Source organism: Phyllopteryx taeniolatus, chromosome 9 (assembly GCF_024500385.1).
Source record: "Phyllopteryx taeniolatus isolate TA_2022b chromosome 9, UOR_Ptae_1.2, whole genome shotgun sequence".
NCBI classification, from domain to species: domain Eukaryota; kingdom Metazoa; phylum Chordata; class Actinopteri; order Syngnathiformes; family Syngnathidae; genus Phyllopteryx; species Phyllopteryx taeniolatus.
The window spans coordinates 24,373,331-24,395,387 of NC_084510.1; the positions used below are offsets into that span (position 1 = coordinate 24,373,331).

At 42.9% G+C, this 22,057-nt stretch overlaps 1 protein-coding gene across 2 annotated transcripts in view; it reads left to right on the forward strand.

Annotated features, from left to right (window-relative positions):
• Positions 1-674: 674 nt before the first annotated feature.
• Positions 675-22,057, forward strand: part of gli1 (GLI family zinc finger 1) — a 59,205-nt gene continuing 37,822 nt past the window's right edge. For both annotated transcript variants that reach the window (XM_061785184.1, XM_061785183.1), the window contains exon 1: positions 675-1,025. The gene's annotated coding sequence lies outside the window, so the exon portion shown is untranslated. The remainder of the gene's footprint in view (positions 1,026-22,057) is intronic.

Genomic DNA, 22,057 nt, shown 5'->3' on the forward strand with positions numbered 1-22,057 from the left:
ATAGCAAATACATAGTATGTCTGAAAAAATGTAAAAAAATTGTGTACTTCAAATCATAGCTTCATTGTTATCATTGTTATCACAGCTGCCGATGCAGCTCATATTATTTTGGTTGTCTTTCGACTGCGCCAATGTGTACAGCACTACGCAAATTTGGTGACACGCGCGCACAAACACACGCGTAAATCAGATCCAGTCCGGGTTTTGCCGTCGATTCTGGAGCAACGTGTGCATGCAGCATCCGCACATACATGCAGGCAGGCAGCCACACACGCTTGAATTTACAACTTTAGAAAACAAAACAAAACAACACAAAAACAAAAAAACACTCACATATTCAAATGCAAATTACTATACGTGCTTGATTTGATTTATGACACGTGTAAAAAATAAAAAAAAAACTTTTATTTTTTTTATTTTGTAAAAGTTATTGAGAAGTTGTGTGTAACTTTTTTACCAGCGTGCATTGCGAACGTTATGGAAGAGTGAAGGAGAGACGCAGCATCGTCTTGTCTGTTCCTTTTCTTTTCTTTTTCTTTTTCCTCCAAGAAAAACAACCCAAAAAAGTGAACTTCCTGTTTCGGGGTGGTCCGCAGAATGTGGAGGCATGGAAGGAGGGAGGGAAGGAGAGCAAGAGAGAAGGAGGGGAGTGGGGTTGGGTTGGGTTGGGTTGGGGGGCGCATTTACGCATTTGGAGGAGCCGAGCGAGGCAACTTGCGGGACTCCCTTGTTGCTGTCGAACATGGGCCGCCGACGTTGTTGCTTCCACTTGGGAAGCCGAGCGACGACGTTAGCCTAAAAAAAAAAAAAAAAAAAAAAAATTAAAAAAAAAAAAAACAAGAGAAAGAAACCAAAGAAAAGAAGAACAAGAAGAAAGACGGGCAAAGTTTTAAACAAAGAGGATAACACCGCGCGTGCGTGGGGAGAAACAATCCGGATTTGTCGCACATCCGAGCGCACAAGGAGCGAAAAGTGGAACTCGCAAAGCTCTTCCAGGGACTTTGGGAAGTTTGATGCAGGCTGAGGTAAGGAAACTTGACTTTTTTTTTTCCCGTCTGCATCACTTCTTCATCTGATGGAGTGACTTCAGTTGGTGCACTTTTTTTTTTTGGGTGGGGGTCCATCAACTGTCGTGTTTTTCTGTGTGTGTGTGTGTGTGTGTGTGTCCAACAGCTGTTCCTTGTAACCTGAAATGCTTGAGGTGCCAATATCATTCCCAAATGTGCCCCCCCCCCCTTGCCTCTCCCCCCTCTGTCTTTTTTTCTTTTTTTTTTCCCACCCCCCTTTAAAAACAACACTCCTGCCTGAAGATGTGCACAACCACTAGGTTGAGGCCTAATCTGAATTCAAGTGGGTTTTTAATCTCATTTGTGGCCAGATTAGGACCCTTACTGGATTTAATAAAGCACGTATTTATTTACTGCAAAAAGTCCTAACACACACACACAAACACACACCACACTTACGCACGCAGACACACGCACACACGCACACACACACACACACACACACACGCATGCATGCGTGGGCTGGATGGTGCGTACACATGCAATAGAGATAACTCAATTGTTTTGCATTCAAACAACAAGGCGATGCATTCGAGGTGCACATTTTTGCAGCGTTAAATACAGCGTCTATTTTAGTCCCCCATAGCAAATAATGGAAATTGAACTAATCTGTCCAGCTGTCACCGTCGTAAAACCTTTTTTTTTTTTTTTTTTTTTTTTTGGAGTTGCGATTTAAGCATTCTTGATTTGTGTGTAAAAATTGTGAAAAAAAAAAAATAACATTACAAAGTGAATGAACCATTGCTAAAATCTCTCACCCCTGGAAAAGATTGTACGGTAACTGTCATACAAAGTGAAGAAGAATCTGTAGAATCAACAAGAAGAATCTGTAAGACCCCTCGCATCAATTTGACAGAGATTTCGCTTTTCCAGTTTCTTCACAGTCAGACACGTGTAAAAACAAGTACAGCACTATGTACACATATCACTTTTCAATATTTGTAACCAATTTTTAATAAATGAGAAACCCACCACACATGAAAAGCTGGGGTGGAAAACAAATCCATGTTTCCTACTGCTTTTATACAGAATGTCAAAGGCATTAGGTATGCCTAATGGAGGTTGGGACTACAACATTTTATGCAAATTTAGTCTCCAAAAAGCCAAGGAAAAAGTATTTTAACAATTTGACTGCAGTTACTGTATCCTCTCTTCATGGTAAAGAGTGAAAACAATAATGCATTCGGTCTTTATGTGAGTCACAGGCGTAAGACACGTAATGGAAAGTTTTAACTGCGACGTTTTATGCAACTTAAGAGTCACCAAAAAGCCAAAGAATTGCATTTTAATATTTTTTACACCCATACAAGTTTACCTGCTGTTTATATGAAAATGTCAAAACAATAACGCACTCAGTCGAAATTTTTAGTCACAGACATTTTAGGTCTTAAAAAATATACTTTTATAATCAACTATTCTATGTATAAGCAGTTGAGAAGAAAGCCCAGCACTATCACACTACAGAGAAATGAATGTGAACAGCAGCAAGAATCGTCAGCGGCATTGTATGCCATCTCTACACTGTAGGAGAAGTTGACAGTCGAAAAAAACACCAGCAATGGAGTGATAACTCTCGATGATGACTAATGTATAAACTGAATTTTATGCAATACGATGAATACCTGGGCAGCAACAACAGTCAGCAGCTTTGTTTTGATTGACGTCATAAGTAACGCTACAAAATGACTTGGAGTTGACGTTATGTGGCCACATGTGAAGAGCTTGGCGGGGTGGGGTGTGTGTGTGTGGGGGCTTCCTCACGCCCCCCGCCCCCCACACGCACCCCTGCTTTTTATCAAGCGTGTTAAGGCCAAAAGGCTCCTTAATGGGAACTTGTCTTCAACAAATAGAGCACACACAGGAAGGAGTCGTCTTCCTATTAGCGGCCACGGGAGAGAGCGAGGCCCACCGCTCGGCTTTTATCAGACGCCAAGATAAGTCGCTTATCAGCATACAGAGCGCTGATTGGAGGGTTCACGTGTGTGTCCAAGGTAGAGGAAGTTATCACGCAAGGTAGGGGGTGGGTGGGGGGGATAGTGCGTCACGTGACACGAGAGAGGCAGACGGCAACAAGCGGTGTGTTTTTGTCCAGATTCCATTTTGGGCCGAAACGTGCCACGTGACGCCTGCGATACTGCCCCGCCACCCCCCAACACACTTCTTCCTCCCACCTTCCAGAGAGAGAGACTAAGGAGGGGGAGGGAGAGAGCGAGAGAGTGAGACCACCCTCACTGGGATCACAGCCCCTCAATCAGGCCCTTTCACACCCTGTGAACCTGAAACAATCAGGCTTTAATAGCCGCTGTCTGTCTGTCCAAAGAAGTACGCGGGGACAGAAGATGACGACGATGCCCGCGAGTTCACTTTTATTCCCGTTCCGCTTTTTGCTCAGCTCGCTCGCTGCCTTCCGCCTTGCCGTCGTCGTGACAGAAAAGCCAGAAAAGCCTCCCTCTGTACTCCCAGACAATGTTAAGTGAATGCAGAGATTCATTTGTCAATACACTACACAGTGAAACCTTCATGATGAACCCATTCCAAAAAGCCAGCCAAAAACCAAATCAGTGGAAAAGCAAACCATAGGAAATAATGTAAATCCAATTAATCTGGTCCAGACACCCACAAATATTAAATAATTAAAAAAAAACACAACACACATGGGGTGTACATCACAATTTTGGTCTGGTTCTCAAAGGAGCACCAGAGATTGTTGCTTGGTACTCGTTTTTTTACACAACCTACCCGACCTCACTGGATGAACTTGAAGACTTACAGTACATGACCACGCGATCATCTTATTTGGCACAATTCTTGAGGTCGGCGGCCAACAATCTTTTTTGCACCATGGACCAGTTTCATGTAAAGCCATAACGCAACGAGACCGAAACGTCTGCCTCATGGTTGCCGCTCCACGCTCAGCCATTGTCACCATCTCGTGAGTGGCACCGTATGTGGGGAGTTTTTTCGTGTAGCACACTCAAAGAAGAAAATGCAAAATGCTTGGTACGCAAATGCACAATGAGACACTTGAATCTACAACCCCAATTCCAATGAAGTTGGGACGTTGCGTTAAACATAAATAAAAACAGAATACAATGATTTGCAAATCATGTTCAACTTATATTTAATTGAATACACTACAAAGACAAGCTATTTAATGTTCAAACTGATAAACATGGTTGTTTTTTAGCAAATAATCATTAATTTAGAATTTTATGGCTGCAACACGTTCCCAAAAAGCTGGGACGGGTGGCAAAAAAGAGTGGGAAAGTTGAGGAATGCTCATCAAACACCTGTTTGGAACATCCCACAGGTGAACAGGCTAATTGGCAACAGGTGGGTGCCATGATTGGGTAGAAAAGGAGCTTCCCTGAATTGCTCAGTCATTCACAAGCAAAGATGGGCCGAGGTTCACCTCTTTGTGAACAAGTGCGTGAACTTAAAAATAGTCGAACAGTTTAAGAACAATGTTCCTCAACATACAATTGCATGGAATTTAGGGATTTCATCATCTACGGTCCATAATATCATCAAAAGGTTCAGATAATCTGGAGAAATCACTGCATGTACGCGGCAAGGCCGAAAACCAACATTGAACGCCCGTGACCTTCGATCCCTCAGGCGGCACTGCATCAAAAACCGACATCGATGTGTAAAGGATATCACCGCATGGGCTCAGGAACACTTCAGAAAACCAATGTCAGTAAATACAGTTCGGCGCTACATCCATAAGTGCAACTTGAAACTCTACTATGCAAAGCAAAAGCCATTTATCAACAACACCCAGAAACGCCGCAGGTTTCTCTGGGCCCGAGCTCATCTAAAATGGACTGATGCAAAGTGGAAAAGTGTTCTGTGGTCCGACGAGTCCACATTTCAAATTGTTATTGGAAATTGTGGACGTCTTGTGCACCCCTGCCTACGACCATTGTCTTAGCACCCTGTCTTGGTAAAACGTTTGTACTGCAGCTAAGCAGTGACGTATGAGTGGCTGTCAAATAGTTACAAACCCAATTTAATTTAACCCACTAATAACAGATTTTTTTTGTTTGTAGTTTAAATACTTGTTTGAAGGTTAATGTGAAAAAAAAAGTTTTGTTTAAGGCTGTCCTCTTCCTGTTAGTCATTTTGGAAATGACATCATTGTTGGCTGGCCAACAGATCCAGAGAGCTGTTATTGAGGCCCCTGCTTTGGAAGGGGAACTATTACTAAATATTTTCAAAACATTGCAAAATAGGTACGGGGATGCTGCAATCGGCTACAGCACAGTCAAAAAAGGGGTGTCCAGGATCAAAGGCGAAGAAGTGACCTCCATGACTAGCAAAGGAGCTCATGAAGTCATCTGTTCCGTTGTTATTATGCTGTTATTAAATCGATCGAGAAGGCGGCGGCGTAGCCTCTATGTGGAACCGGGAGGAAGGCTGATTACATGATCACAGCATGTGACTAAAACGGACCAATCACGAGAGATGATCTCCGCGGCATTGAGCATCCATCCCCCATACTGACCCGATATGGCACTATATGATTGTCACCTTTATGGGAACTTTAAAAGAAGGAGTTTGGGGTCAGCACTTGTCCGATGACGGAGAAGTCAAGCAAGCTGTAAAAATCTGGTTAAAAGCACAGCCTGCTGAATTTTACAGTGTTGAGAAAAAGAGAGATTACTATATATTGAAAAGTAGGGATGAAATCCCCACATTTTAGACTTCATTTCATTGCGGATATTGCCTTCCTATTGCAATAAATAAAGCCATAGGAAAATTGGGCTCATTGCAAAAAAAAAAAAAATCAACGAAAACCAAATCTTAGAAAAACTGCGGCATACGAAAGCCGAGGTTTTCTCAAGCAATGTTTGGATGTGTGTGGGCGTATGGTAGCTGCTGGTGTGTGTCCGTGGTTGATATACATCAAGAGCATATATTTGAAAGCAGGATCCAGGTGGCACGCTCCTCAGACTTGCCAGACTTGGCAGAGTTAGCGGCACAGTTATTTCTTCCCTTCCACTGGACTGGATTTCTCTCTGCATTCAATCAGAGCAATGTGCTTCACAAGAATTGAGTTGGAAATTGTACACCCCAAAAATTACGCACTCCCAACAAAAAAAAAAAGCGAGTGGTGCTGATGGACGTGTTGTAGCAAACATACAATCGCAATCTTTCAATATTTCAAAGCTTGGGCAAACAATGGGTTGAAATGAAAGGATTAAATTTGCAGATCAAATCCACCAAATATGCCCGTTTTGTTTCCGAGGCCATTCCTTTTTTGTATGTAATTCTACAAAATGACCGTGTTGAAACATGACCTGGGGTGTGTGTAGGCAGGATGGAGATAGTTGTGTTATCTTCTTCACAAGAATTTAGTTGGTGTTTTGTGTGAAAACAAAAATAGTGCTGTTAAATCGGAACATGTAGTAAGTCGTTAGACATTAGAGAAAAAAAGAAAACAAAAAAAAAGAGTGAAATTAGAGCAGTTTCGGTTCGGTTTTTCACGGTACAGATCGGCGACTACTGTGTGTAAGCCAAAAATCGTTAAGCACTAGTAATAGTAAACAGCTCAGAAACAGAATCGCAACGGTACTACTAGTTTAGAGCCAAAGTAGATTTGCCACATTTTACTGCTCCAAAATGTGAACGTAAAGGCCTCTTTATACTCCTGCGGTCGTGCGGCCGACAACGCCCCCATTGCATCACGTGACCGACGAATTGGCCCGTGCGGCCCCTCTGCGCTTGACGCGCACACGGCAAAAATTGTTGCTGCGTGTCGAATGCCGCGGAGATCTCTCGTGATTGCTCCGTTTTAGTCACATGCTGTGATGTAATAAGCGCTCCTCCCGGTTCCACATAGCACCTACGCCGCCGCCTTCTCGATCGATTTTGCAGCATAATCAAACGTATCATCTGGTCATGTAGGTCCATTTGTTCGAGCAGACTCTGTTCCGCGGTCGCCATTGTTGTTGGTTTGTTCCTTGTTACAGAGGAAACTCCACCCTGTGGTGTCCTAGCCAATACTAGCCGTAGCGACACCCCCGACTTGGAGGTGAACTGCAGTACATTTTCAAAACTGCGCGCGTGGGTTGCGCTCGAGTATAAAGGCAAACTACGCGCGGGACAGCCGCAGTGAAGTAAGTGCGGTCGCCGCCCGCGCGAGTATAAAGAAGCCTTAAGAAGGCTAACGGAGGCTCGCTCACGTCACGCGTGTCTGGCCATGGAGCTTGCTGACCAATAAACGTGTTATCTGAGTGGAGATATCGTGGACTTGCCAGCTTTCCTCGACATGCCATGCCCCTGGTGGTAATGTAAGACAAACAGACTGATACTGGTGATTGAGAGGTCTCAACTCCCTAAGATCATCAGTTCGGCACTAATATTAGTCCTTCGCAGAGGATAAAGAATATATGACTGAGTACTATTGTCTGTCTACATGTTTCGCTGAAACGTTTGCGTTCAAGCTGTTGCTCAAAGGGTGCACGCACCGCAACATAGATGCTTTTTAGCATTAGCATTCAGCTAGCAGGCTTAAATGCTAAGCTATGTGGTTGTTTTCAATACACATGTTGTACTGTAATTCTCTTTTGTTTAGTTTGACAGTAAACTTCAACTGGGAGTGGCAATAAACAATGTGAAGCCTCTTTTTTTGGAGAATTGTTAATATGTTTAAATATTTATGTTCACATATTTTATTATATTTAAATGTAAATTTTACAGTCCTCCAAACAGTGGATTTTTTTCCTTTTATTTTTCAAATCATTTTGTACTTTTTATCTATGCAATGAAATATACAGTCTGCATAAATCTTAATGCCTCATTGTTTTGACTTAATTTCCTTCTTTAGTTTTATTCTTCTAATCATCAAGTGGTGCGCCAAGGCGGGCCACGTCAAGTAGATCCGATGCCATAACAGGAAGTCTTGGTGAGCGTGACTTACGACCGCAGTCACCGATACGCCGCCACGTCAACCCGCCGCGGGTCAAGCGGCCTGAGATTTATGACCGCGACGCGCTCGCACTGACGTCCATTCTGCAGACTTTCGTTGGCCTCGGGGCTCCACGCGGAATGTCACGGACACGCCGGGATGATTCCGCGGAAAACTTGACACCTTGAGATGACGTGCCAACGATTTATGATGCTCTCAGAGGTTAAGGTCGACGACCATGCCTCAGATTTCGGTTAGACATGAATTAGGGTTTATATTGGATTTTGGGAATGCCTTAAATGATGTTTTTGGAAGATTGCATCCAACTTGGGGGACTCTCCATGGAAGGGGAACTAACTGAAATGAGATGTTGACATCCTACATGAAATTGGGCGGACGTCTATTATAACAGAACGAAGAAAAATGTCTCAAGGACCCATGCGCAAAATTACAGAGGAAGTCGAACATTTAGGTTGGAAGTTGGCATTTTTCCCAAATTCCAGAACTCCTACTATGGGAATTCGTCCAAAGCAGCCCCGATCGGAAGCAGGTATACTAGACATATATTTGAGGCTAAATTCCAAAGCTTTTTTATGTATGCCATTGAATGTGGGTGGATCATGGCCTCAAAGTTTCACGATCATTTTGAGGATTCGCCTTAAAACTGCAGTCCAATGCTTTCTAATGAATGCAGTTTGAATTTCACTCACTCAAAGCAATGTGCTTAGCAAGAATTTACTAGGCATTGTACAAACATTTCTTTCCAGAGTCTTCAGCGGGATTCCAATGTTATTCATACATAGTGCGAGCAATGTGTTTCACAAGAATTTAGTAAGAAATTGTATGAAAAATTAAGCGACACTGTGCCGCTAAATCACAATATATTCCTAGCAGTTGGTGTTTGAAATTAGACCATTAAATCTGAATGTTTTTTTTAACTAAGCTTCGTTGAGCAATCCCCCAAATGCATTACTTTTTGTATGAAATTCTACTAAATAACAGTCGAACCACCATGTTGTGTGTAGGCAGGATGGCGACAACTGCGCTAACTGCGTAAACAGTGTGAGCAATATGCTTAGCAAGAATTTAGCAGGAATTTGTACAGAAAACAAATTGCACGTATGTTAGGGTCCCGAACGCAACCACCCAAAAGTCACTCAGTCGCGCCCCTTGAAATGTTGGAAAAAAACTTGGCCCCAACACCAGTTCCACCGTTCTACACGACAACTGGTGGACATGTCTATTATAGTCTCAAAAACCCATGCGTGCAATTGAACAGAAAGTCGGCCATTTTGGTTCGAATGGGCATTTTGGGAGAATTCCAGGGCTCATACTCCTACGAGGGAATTTTCCCAAATAAATCCCAATCGGCAGCAGGTGTCCCAGACTCAATTGTAAAGCTTTTCTCTGCACTGTCGTCAAAATTTGCTCATTTTGATGATTGGCCAGTGTTCTTTATGTCGAAAAAGAAACTTTTTTTTTTTTTTTTTGGAAGTAAAACGAAACACTATGATTGGCCCCGGATAAGACAAAACTTTCCATTTGTATTAAGCGTGCTATGTTTTGGAAAGGGAAGAAGCATTTGACAGTGAGAGTGAGATGCATGTTGTTTTAAATGTGCAGCCGCTCCAGTGTACGCCCATGGGCCGCCGCTGCTGCTGCTGCTGCTTCTTGGGTGGGCTGCAGGGAGGGAGGGAGGGTAGACGCCGGAGCCAAAAAGCAAGGGGAAAGTTGCCGACTGCTGGCCTGGCTGCTCGGAGAGCACGACTGCTTTTTTTTCCCCTGCTGGAACACATTTCCAACTCAAGCGTTCCTGGCCCCGGCCAGCCCCGCCTGACTGCCGCACACTTGGCTTTCTGACGCTTGTTGACCAAAGATGTTTTTCCGCTGTTGTTTTACACGACTATCTCAACCTTTCTCCCTTCATTATATCTTTCACAGTTAGTGTTTGACTGCCTTGATCCAGCAGTTTATACTGGGGGGGAAAAAAAGAACAGCTCAGAACTTGGATCAGATAGGACATCATTGTGGCTCCTCTCTGTTTTGTTTGTTTGGGGCCCTCATATAGAATTGATGACATGGAAGAACAGCAAACATTAACAACAGTAGGAGATGCACTGAACTTCAATAATGCAAGGAGCAAGCAAGAAGCTAATGTAGCAGTCCTTTCAAGCCAGTGGGGAATGAAAATCAAACGTTGAAACCTACTAAAATAAAACGAGTAATAGTTCTAAAACTGCTCATTCATCTACTTGAATGAAACATAAACCTACCCTTTGTTCACAAGTTACAAGCACACGGCGGCTAACCAGTCGACAGCTAGCTAGCTAGAAGCTAATGTAGCAGTCTGTGTCTTTGCCCTTGTCAAACAGCACAGACATATAGACTCAAATGCAGGGCAACAGTCACAGGATGTCTACATCAAACTCGTTCACAAAAAGTTGGTCAAATCCAACTTGGAGTCCATCGCGCTAATGTGAATGGGGTCGAAAAACCCCCCCAAAAAACAAGAAGTTGAAACACATCAAAATAAAAGCAAGTAACAGTGCTACAGAAGTTCTGCACAGTCATTCATATGACTGACACATAAAACTCTACCTTTTGTGCACAAGTGACAAGCACATGGTAGCTAACAGTCAGCGGTTAAAAAGCGAGAAGCTAACACAGCAGTCTACGTCTTTACACAGTTTTCCTTCTCGTCATACGGCACAGTCAGTTGAGACCAGTCACAAAATATCTAAATCAGTCAGACCCAAAGTCTTTTGTTCACAAAAAGTGGGTCGACTCAGGGTCCTACCAGAGCTACCGAAATAAAAGACCTACTGTTAACACGCTTACGTTTGTTCACGAGTGACATGTACATGTATACTGGTCGGCGGCAAGCTAGCAGGACGTTAACGCAGCAGTCTATGTATGTCTTTACTCAGCGCTCCTACTTGTCAGACAGCACAAAGAGATGGACTCAAATGCGCACACTAGTCAGAGGAAGTCTAACTTGAAATCATTTGTTTACAAAAAGTTGCTCGCTCCCGGCTGGGAGTCCTATCAGGCTAACGGGAAAGGGAGGGAACGTCTTCAGTCGGTGCTTCACCTTGTCAAAAAGCACAAACAGATGAGACCAGTCACAAAATATTCAAATCCAAGTCCTTGGTTCACAAAAACGTGGTCAGTACTTCTGTTTTAAAAACATATAGATCAACAATGACGTTGTGAAGCAGTAATAGCAGTGTGGTATCAAGAGGCCTAAAGGCTGTTAAGTTTACTGCGGTGATTATTTGTCGCGAAATTCAAATTTTGAAGTTACAAACACAACATTTCCATAAAAGTTACACCGCGCACTGGAGTTTCCTCCTCCTTGCAGTCTGCCATCTCGTGCGTCGGGCTGCTAATTGACTCTGAAGGTATTACGGTTATTGGTAGGCTTGTAAAGCGCGTGGCCTTTATTAACAAGACAAGGAATAAAAAGGCCCAAGTGGGGCCAGCACTGGTGCTGACCCCACTGTAAGTGATCGCGGCAAATGAATGAGGGTGTTCCTTTGGAGTGAGGAGGGGGAGAGGGCGCAGGACATCTGGTCCCGTTTGCAGAAAAACGCAGACACTCCCCGATTACATAATTGTGCCTATTAATTACACTGAGGAGGGCCCTCATTTCCTGTTAGCCAAACATGCCAGTAAAGAAGGGGTTTTCATTTGATCACATGCGCTTCAACATAAAACATGGCCATCTGTGAAAAAAAAATCAAACAGACCTGCTTTGGTGCGTAACCGTATGGCAACTTCTCCGCCATATTGAATGTGGAAAAGTGGAACGACCGGTGAAGATGCCACATTCAAGTCCAACTTGGAGACTTTTTCCTCTGTTAACTTGACCTATATATAACCTGTACATCTGAATTGGAAAGAAAACAATAATAATATCGAGAGGGGAAGTAAAAATAGACAACTGAGATCACGTGGTTGCACAAGTGTGCACACCCTCTTACAACTGGGGATGTGGCTGTGTTCAGATCAGAATTAGCCGATCACCTTCAAACTCATGTTAAAGGGGAGTCAGCACACATCTGCCGTCATTTAAAGTGCCTCCTATTAACCCCAAATAAAGTCTGGCTGTTCTAGTGGGCTTTTCCTGACATTTTTGTAGCCATAGCTTACAGCTCAAACTATGGTCCGTAAAGAGCTTCATTTGAAATGATTTATTTTCATCTCATTTTTAAAATTTCAATAAAACCTGGCATTTGGCATGGGGATGTTTAGACTTTTTATATCCACGGCATTAGGAATAAACATTTCGAAACACCATCTATATAGTTACTTATCACTGGTGTCAGGCTGAAATCGCCCATGTCCAAATGTAGTCAATCTCATATTTTTTCACAAATCTATTCTGGTGGTCAGTTCCCATGTGGGTATGTTATTTTTACAAATGATTGACCAATATAAAGTGTTGAAAATGGCTTGCTCTCTTTGATGATGCAATGTTAATGCCTCAAAAACAGGCCGTTTTGTGATTTGTTTCCTGAACTACGGTTTTGGAGATACGAAGATTCTGCCCGACGCCAACGATATGTTGACTTTAGTGCCTATCTGTTCCTCAAATATACAGTATTAATGTTCTATCCACTGACTTGCATTAGCGGTAGTTTATGGGGCAGGTCTGACACATGCAATATGGTGGATGCGCTGACATAATGCAGCAAGCAGCAGGTCAACCTTCTCAATATGGGAGTCTCGGTATATTTGATGTTAATAGCAAACACCAGCTGCGTGTTTTTAACCGGTCGTCGCGGCGGTGTTGCTGGCCACACACAAAGCTTTCCCCAGGTCGTTCCTGCAGGAATATGGCGTACGTGTTGTGACTGGATGGACACAGGTGTGACGGCCGCGGTGGGTTTCACACCGCCGCGCCGCTGAGGAGAGCTAGTGTGCTTGTGGAATGTAAGGGTTAGCGGTTGGCGGGGGGGGGGGGGGGGGGGTAAACCAAACCAAGAACAGCCCTCAGAAGACAGCATACCTCTGGCAAGCCCCCCAAAATAGGAATGTTTATCCTTATCCCCCTTCTGCATATATATTAATTTGCTTTCTAATGAAAATTGCAAAAAACTGCCCATCATGCGACCAAAGAAAACCCAGGACTTGCACTTTAAATCGCTTTGTGTGATAAATATTGATTCTGAACATCCCAATGCAGGGCTCTACACTAACGTTTGCACTAGTAGCACTGGTACGACCACCCTTTTCACTTGGTCGCACCAGCGCATGACTTGGTCGTAGCATTTTTTTGACGAGGTACAGCATGACCATAGCAAACCATTATTTCGTATGAAAAGAAAAAAGAAAACTTCCTTGGTGTCGCTAATCATTTCACATGAATAATAAAAGCGAAATTTGGATTTTGCAGTTTGTTTACAGCATCTTCCTTGGCCCATGTACTACTAAAATTGGAGCACGATCCTTTGGCGTGGCAAATAGTATCGCAACGTGAACGATGTCTCATAGCGATCCAGAGGTTACTCCCATGCCGTGACGCGACCTTCTCCTGCACTCGCGTGAAACAAATGTTGGAATGACAATGTGGCTGTCACAGCTGTTGTTGTTTCAGGTCCTCCTCCTGTACTTCTTGCTCCTCTCGCTGGATTTATACTCAGGGGGAGGTGCACGTGGCGGGGTTGGCCGACACGGCACAGGAGCTCACTCTGTGGTGCACCTGCTAGAAGTCCACGTTTGAGGAGCGTAAGCAGTGGTACTGCTGCTGCTGCTGGTGGTGGTGGTGGTGGTGGGTGATTTGCAAGGAAGCCGCTTGTGAGAGGCTTTTCCCCCACTCTGCTGGTAGCACGCCGGGCATTTTTTATAGCAGCACGCTCAGCTGAATGAGCAGTCGGCCACAGCGGGGATCCGCGCGCACTTTTGCTTTTCACACTGAGGACAGTAGGGAGCTGTCAATCGAGGGGCCCCGCTTTGGGGATTGGCTTGGTCCAGTATTAAACGAGATTTGAATGTTGTTCAGATTACTCCACCGTCCCCCCAACCCCTAAACAAAAAAATAATAAGAAGAATTTTAATGATTGATTATTTAGTAAGAAGGTGTAAATTACATAAGTTGTGTTGAGAGCTCATTGAAAGTTCATATTGAAGCACTTCAACTACTGCTACTACCATTACTTCTACTGCTACTAATTTAAATAATAATACTGCTACTACTACTACTATTTATATTACTACTTACTTCTGCCACTCCTACTCCACTAGTACAAATAAGAATAATAAGAATAATAATGATAACATTACTCCTGCTGCTACTCCAATAACTGCTATTACTGCTTCTATTTAGTTCTACTACTACTACTACTACTACTATTGTTACTACTACTAGTACTGCAATTACCACAACTACTGCTATTGCTACGACCACTATTACTAATGATAATATTAGCAGACAATAATAATGACAATGACAATATTTGCTACTTATAAATATCGCAACTAGTGCTCCTGTTTATAGTAATACTACTATCATTACTACTGTTACTAATACATCTAATTATACCGATACTACATTTATACTTCTACTCCAGATAGAATTGCTAACAGTACTGCCACTGCTTTAAAGAAGTATAACTTCTATTAATCTTGCTCACCTCTACTACTATTACTGAAAATAATAATAATACTGCTGTTAAACTACCACCATCATTTCTACAACTGCTGCCACTACAACCACGACTACTTCCATCAACTGCTACTCCAAAATATACTTCTATTGCAACTACAACTACTGATACTACCATTACTGTTGCTAATACTGCTATCACTACTACGACAACAACTTCTCCTGCAACTACTACTACTACTTCAACTAAAAATAATCATTATACTATTACTATTACCACTATTATTATTTCTACTATGGCTTCTACTGCTATTGACTTCTCTTGCAATTACTATTATTTTCTTAGACCACTAGAATTGCTGCTACTACGACAATTACTACTGCTGCCGCTGCGACTACTACCGAAACTGGGAGTGCGACTTCTTGTTCTGCTACTACAACTGCTGTTACTACCACTACCCAGATTTTTTTCAATGAACATTACTGCGACTACTGCAACTACTTTTACTGCTACTGGTACTGCTACGACGTGTAATGCGACTACTTCGAGAACTGTTACTAAGTTCTGCTCCGATCAATAAAGTACCTACTTCTACTCTTTTCTAGTACCAGTACCACCACAACTGCTATTGACAATGATAAAGACAGAAGTACTGCAGTTTTGCACTTAACACGTGTGTGTGTGTGTGTGTGTGTGTGCGTGTCTCTCACAACAACAAGTGTCTGTGGACCACCATTGTCCTCCAAGCTGATGACAGTGCAGCAGGTTCCCACTTTATTGGACTTTTCCGGACCACTGGTGATTGCCCCAGCAGTCCGACCCCCTCGTCCACCACCACTACATTCCCGTTCTTCCCATTCAGCAAGCGGCACGGCAGTTGCTGCGCCGTGGCACATTTATTGGCCCTTATTAGGCAGCACCTGTAGTCCATTTAAAGGCATACAATAGAGGTTGTGTGTTTGTGGCTTTGTATTCTCGCCGTGGTGACAGAAACACTTCTTTTGACATATTCGGTCAGTGAGAGAGCAATCCATGAATGTTCAAAGTCTACTGAAGGAACTTTTTCATCGGAGCTTTTTGTTGAAGGTTGCCTTCTGACGTGAAAATGGGGTGAGTTTGTGTCATATTGGACAGTTGCGCTGAGCATTGAGGGTCTACCGATCAATGACATCGGTGCAATCAGTTGGCATCAAGCAAGAAAAAAGTCTGACGGCTTTGGTGACAAAAGTGCAGACAATAATGTTTCGGCAATACAATGTTGAGCTTTTGTACATTTAATACAAAGTAAGAGGAAATCCAGTGTTATTGATAAAGAACATATACAGAGCACTTGAACTGCAAACGCTAGCGCAAAAATGAAATGTGCAAGCTTTACAGCTTTTTACTTTCCCTTGTGCCCACAACCTAGTAGCATTTTTAAAATAACATAGGTAAAGATAACAGCAACTCAAAACTAGGACGTTTTTTTTTTTTTTAAGGTCCACTTTGAGACACGTTTTCAAAGTTTGCCTATTCAGTCTAATGTTACATTAATGGTCGTTTTTATATCTGTCTACCAACTAGGGCTGCAGCTATTGAATGTATTAGTATTCGAGTATCCTGCTAAAAATGTTGTTGAATAATGGAGTATTTGGATAAATTAGATTATTGCTAGGTTAAAGACCAATTATGAATCCACAAGAAGAAATAAGACATTTCACTTACAAAATGAACGACCAATTGTTTTTCTTTTTTTTAAATAATCAATCAATAATCTTATTTCTGAAATTCACATTGAGCAGCAAACTATTGTCTAGAAATATTTTCAGTGAGGCAAGAAAACAAATACATTTCAGCATTTTTTCTTCTTAGCATTTCTTGTAAGTATTAAAAAAAAAAAAAACCCACATAAGGCCTTAATTAAAAAAGGCATAAGAAGCCTATTGTGCAACTTCACTTGAGCAACTAGCATTTTAGGATGTGACATAATACAATTCGTGGCTGTGCGTTAATGAGCTTAGATCAGACTAACTCAATTAAAATGAAGATGCAAAAGAAGACACCTCGATAGGAAACAAATGTTACCATCATCATTTTTGTTTGTTTGTCACTCGCAATCTTTTTGGTTTTCTTTTTCTTTTCGACCAACCGTACTTGACTCAAAATGTAGCCCCTTGCTTGTTAAGCACTGTGAGATGTGTCGCAGCTTGACAATGAACTCTTTCCCGCCATGAACAGGCAGCTACTGTATATGCAGACAGCATTGGAAGGCCCTGGGAAGCGGTCAAGGAGAAAGCAACTCGCAGCAACACAAGAACATCACAAACTTACGAGCTGCTGTCGACCACATCTCATGCCAACGGCGTCTTCCCGGACAAACTTTTCCTTTACGCTTAGGTCACACTACTCACCCCCCCGCCTGCCCTCTTGAAGTCGTATACACAGACTGTATTTAGAGAAACAGTATCCTACTCGATCAAACTAAGAGGGCTGGCAGTAACTACGATAAATAAGCGGGTCCCCAAGGCAGAGAAAAAGTACTCGAAACATTCGAGTAGTCATTGTAGCCCTCCTACCAACTGCTCGGTTGTAAAGCTCACTGTGCCTCAGCCATCTTTACAGAAGGCCCATGTTTCAGCACATTTTGTTACTCGGTCTGAGTTGTGGGCGTGGACTGTATTCTGTTGAGAAAGTGTTGTCAATTGAACATCTCGCGGGCACCACGCTACTTGGATGTATTGAAAGGAAACGAGAAACACACAACTGAACAAAAATATCAACGCAAAACTTTGGTATTTGCCCCAATTTTTAATGAGCTGAATTCAAAGAGCTAAGACATTTTCTATGTACACAAAATGCCCATTTCTCTCAAATAGTGTTCAAAAATCTGTCTAACGCTGTGTCAAGAAGCACTTCTCCTTTGCCGTCATAGTTTAACCACATCACAAGATGCTGATTTGACAGCATGATTACTGCACAGGTGTGCCTTGGGCTGCCTGCAATAAAAGGCCACTCTAAAATGCACAGTTTGACTGGAGGCTCAGAAAAGCAGCCAGCAACTGCTGTGACGCATCTCCTTCGCATAGAGTAGATCAGGTTATTGATTGTGCCCTGCGGAACTCCACCGCAGTGACCGGGCGCAGTTATCGGCAGGAACTGGACCACGCTGTGGTGTACGCCGATCCAAAGCATCCCAAACATGCTCAATGGCTAACATGTCCGGCGAGTACGCTGGCCAGGCAAGAACTGGGATGTTTTCAGCTCTCGTGAAATGCGTACAGATCCTTGCAGCGTAGGGCTGTGCATTATCATGAGGTGATGCTCACAGATAAATGGTCCAAAAATGGGCCTCAGTGTATCTTCGCGGTATCTTAACATTTGAGAGAAACTGTGTACATCGAAAAAGTCTCAGCTCATGAAAAATGGGAGCAAAAACAAGTGTTGCATTTATGTTTTTGTTCAATGTAGTTACATCCAGGGTAGCCGCAGATCTTGTGTGTGTGTGTGTATATATATATATATATATATATATATATACACACACACACACTTCTTATACCAGGATTCAGTAAGTTGCTGTAATACTAGTCATTTTTCATAGAGGATAAAGAGTATATCCCTGTGAATATTGTTAAATCTATTGTTGATTCATGTTAAATCTAATTCTGTTGTTTCACCATTTGTGTTCAAATATCCGTTGCTGGAAGGCAGCGGTGTCAAAGCTTTTGTCGTGGGCCACTTTGTACTTATGGTTTCCCTCAGGGGGCTGTGTTAAATGTTCAATCTTCAATTGCAGTCATTTAATTGCCTCATCATATTATTTCATTTACACAATACATAAGTTGATGGGTAAGTAGTTTTGAAATCAGAAGTGAAGGATAATAGCTTGACTATTGTTCAAGTTACTGTATTTTCCAATATCTAAAAATTTACAACATCACAATTTGAAATTTTAGTATGGATTTTAGAAAGGAAATCGTGGAAGTTGACACACTTTGATTTGCTTTTGCGGGCCACATAAAATGAGGTGGCGGGCCGGATCTGGCCCCTGGGCCAAAGGCTGTGAGAGCATCGTAAATACGCAATTATCTATGCTAACAGTTAGCATGCCAATGCGATTTTCCAATATATGTTAGCATTAAGCTAGTGGGGTGGTGGGGGGGGGGCGCTCTTAAGTAAACGTAGTTTGTTTTAAAAACGTGTAATTTTCTTTGTTTTATGTTTAGTTGAACAGTAATTGACACAACTTGAAGTCTGTTCTTTGATCAATTGTACACTTTTTTCCCAAACTGCCGCTGATTATGAAGTGACTTTGATTGCGTTTACTGCCACCAAACAGAGCTCGCATTTAAGGTTTGCACTCGCGAGTCAAAGCAAACCAAATTGGCCGAATGACAGTTCGTAGAAGTCGAGTCACTCGTGTGTCAAGGCACCACTGTTCTTTTTAACGGCAAGGCTACAAGGTAACTGAGAAGTTGACGAGATTCCTTCTCATGTAGTCAGTGGAGAGTCAGTTGCTCTCAAAAGCCCTCGCTGCCAAACCCCATCCCACCCCACCCCAGCCCCACCCCAGCCCACCGCCGCTCGTCTTGTGTGTCCTGGCTCACACTCGGGCTTCCTGTGGGATCGAGACAGAGCCTGAGGGGCAAGGGGACGCTCTGTTTGCAAGCAGCTCGCTCGCATGCCGCAGCTTGTCGGAGACGTTTGGCGTTGAAGAGCCCGGCGCGTTTGTGTTCCTGCGACGCGTTGTGTCTGTCAGACGGGGGATTTTCTGATGAAAAGTTTGCAGGACTTTGCTGAAGTTGCCTCAACACAACTTTTCCACTCAGGGGAAGCGGTGCCTATGAAACTTTTAGTAGACCCTAAAATATTGACCTTCTCCTATTGCAATGGAAAATAAACAATAGGAACTGGCTCATTCCCAATTGTCTGCTCACTCACTGCGACAGACAAGAAAGTCTCTCATTAGCATGTCGTCGAAAGCGCTCGCCTTCCAAGTGGCTTTACTTTAGCGTCCTGCTGGTCGGCCATTGGGGCGGACTGTTGATGCGTCTGCGGTGTGTGGCTTACCACTAGTCATTGCCTGGAGGGCCCTTCTTGTCCCACACACACACACACACACACACAAACTAGTACATAGCTAAACATCTTAACAAGATAAACAGCAAAATAACCATTATTGATTCTTATATATGAACTTCAGGCAGCACGGTGTACCCAGTGGTTACAACATCTGACTCACAGTTCTGAGGTTGTGGGTTTGAATCTACGCTCCGGCCTGTCTCGGTGGAATTTGCAAATTCTTGGGTTTTCTTCGGGTAATCCGACTAAGCTCGCACATTTCGAAACCATGCATGTTAGCTTCATTGACCACTTAAAATTGGCCATGGGTGTGAATATTTTTATTTCTTTATTTTTTTCATCCAGACGAGAGCCTTGTGACTGATTGGTGGCTCCGCCTCTCTCCCAAAGACTGCCGGTATCGGCCCCAGGTCACCTGCGACCCTAGTGAGGATAATTGGTATAGAAAATGGACGGATGGATCGACTTCAAGATAGCAGTAGCCTACATTTACATATCGGCATGTTAGCCGTGCACACTAATGAGACACGTTTTATCCAAGAGGAGATTAATGCTGCAGCAAAGTGGAGAGTGCAGAGAGTAATACAGCAGCGGCGTACTGTATGTGTATGTTGTGTGTTTATTTTTGTCATTTCCAGCCGTGTACAGTGAATCCCAGCTTATTCAAATTCACATTGACTGAAAGCAACCCTTAAATGCTGAAAAACAGAATAATTGAACACCATCAATTGGCATTCCCTGCACTAAATCCATTTCCTGTACTTTTGTTACAAGCAAACAAGTGGAGGCCTCACAAATCCAAGCCACAATACGTCTCCGGGTCAACAAGGATCTTGTTTTAACCTGTCAAGTGGTGCTTTTTTTTTTTTTTTTTTTTTTTTTTTTGCGAGCTGAGGGGGAAGTGAAATTAACGGCGAGCAGATAATTCACTGGGCTTTACGTGTCCTCTCCTCTCAGCAAACACTGTGGAGAGGAAGCGTTCTCAACTTGGAGTGCTAGCGCCAGAGCTCTTCTGCTAACTGACCCAGGGCTGTGAAGAGCGCCACATAACAGGCGCCCACACTGGCTTTTGTGTGCACGAGGGTCTTTACATAACCCACATAACCAAGCACATTGTCTAGCAACCAGTTGGCTGCTGAAGGGTCTTGTAAATGGGGGAAGGGGGGACCCGCTAGAGCCTGGGGCCCAGAGGCTAGTGGCTCTAAAGCTAGGCCTTGAGAGCTATCACATTGGAAGATTTACCTGATCTCATCCGACACGTTTTGTTTGTCTACACCAGAGGTGGCAGACGTAAGTAGAAGTAAAGATCGGTAAAAGTAGAAGTACTGATTAGACAGTAAGGACATTTTGGGTTTGGTTGTAACAATACTTCTTAGCAATAAATGTTGGAAAGCCTTTTTATCACCCTTTTTAAATGGTGGCCCATTTGTATTTGTGGGATGAGGAGCAGAGCTGAGTATGTGGCTTACACCCTTGAAAAATTTGCCAAACAGCTCTGCTCCTCATCCCACAAACGCGTTTATTACAAACGTGGAACCATTAAACAGGGTACTAGACAGGCTTTCTAGCAGTAGAAGAGTTTTTGCCAAGAAGCATTCCTACAACACAAATATTCTACCAAGCACAAATGTCCTACTTTTTGTGCAATGTTTCATAAAAATGAATTTTTCACTCTCAATTGTCCATTGTCCGACCGCTATTCACAAGGATAGGAAACCAGCCCTGGCCCGAATTGCAAAAATCCGTGAGTAATTCACGCCCATGCACAAAAGATAATTGCCTCTTGATGCAAAGCACTTTTTTCCCTTATTAGACAAGGCTATGACCTGACTAAATTAAGCTCCCAAATATGTGGGGGTTCACTGTATACAATACCTATTTTGATGACTTGGCACAACAGCCTTAAAAATGCGATTCCATCGTTCATTAGCTTTCATAGTGTTCAGATTTGTTAACGTAAACTGACTAAAAACAATACGGTAAATTAGCCTCTGATAACAACGAAAAACATATTTTGTTACCTGCGTGTTTTTTCAGATTACAGGTAGTTGCAGATTTTTTTTAAAAGACAGGAGCTTGTGGTTTTTTAGGTAATGAGCCTAGTTTGACAAAGTAAGGAGTATAAAGTATTGATATGTTTTAAAATGTAGGGAGCAAAAGTAAGAAGTCCTCGGAAAAATAAACTTTCCACTTAAGTACAGATACCTGAAAAATCGACTTAAGTATTTGCACTTCCCACCACTGATCTACGCTGATGGAAAAACGGCCCTTTGGCCAACGTAAATTGTTCCTGTTAAAGAACCGCCAACTCGCTTAAGGCCACAAAGCCCGGCCTTCTTCACCCTGCCTTCAGCACCTTTGGGCTGCCGCCAGAAATCCCTTGGAGCGCCCCAGGTCGTTGAGGTACA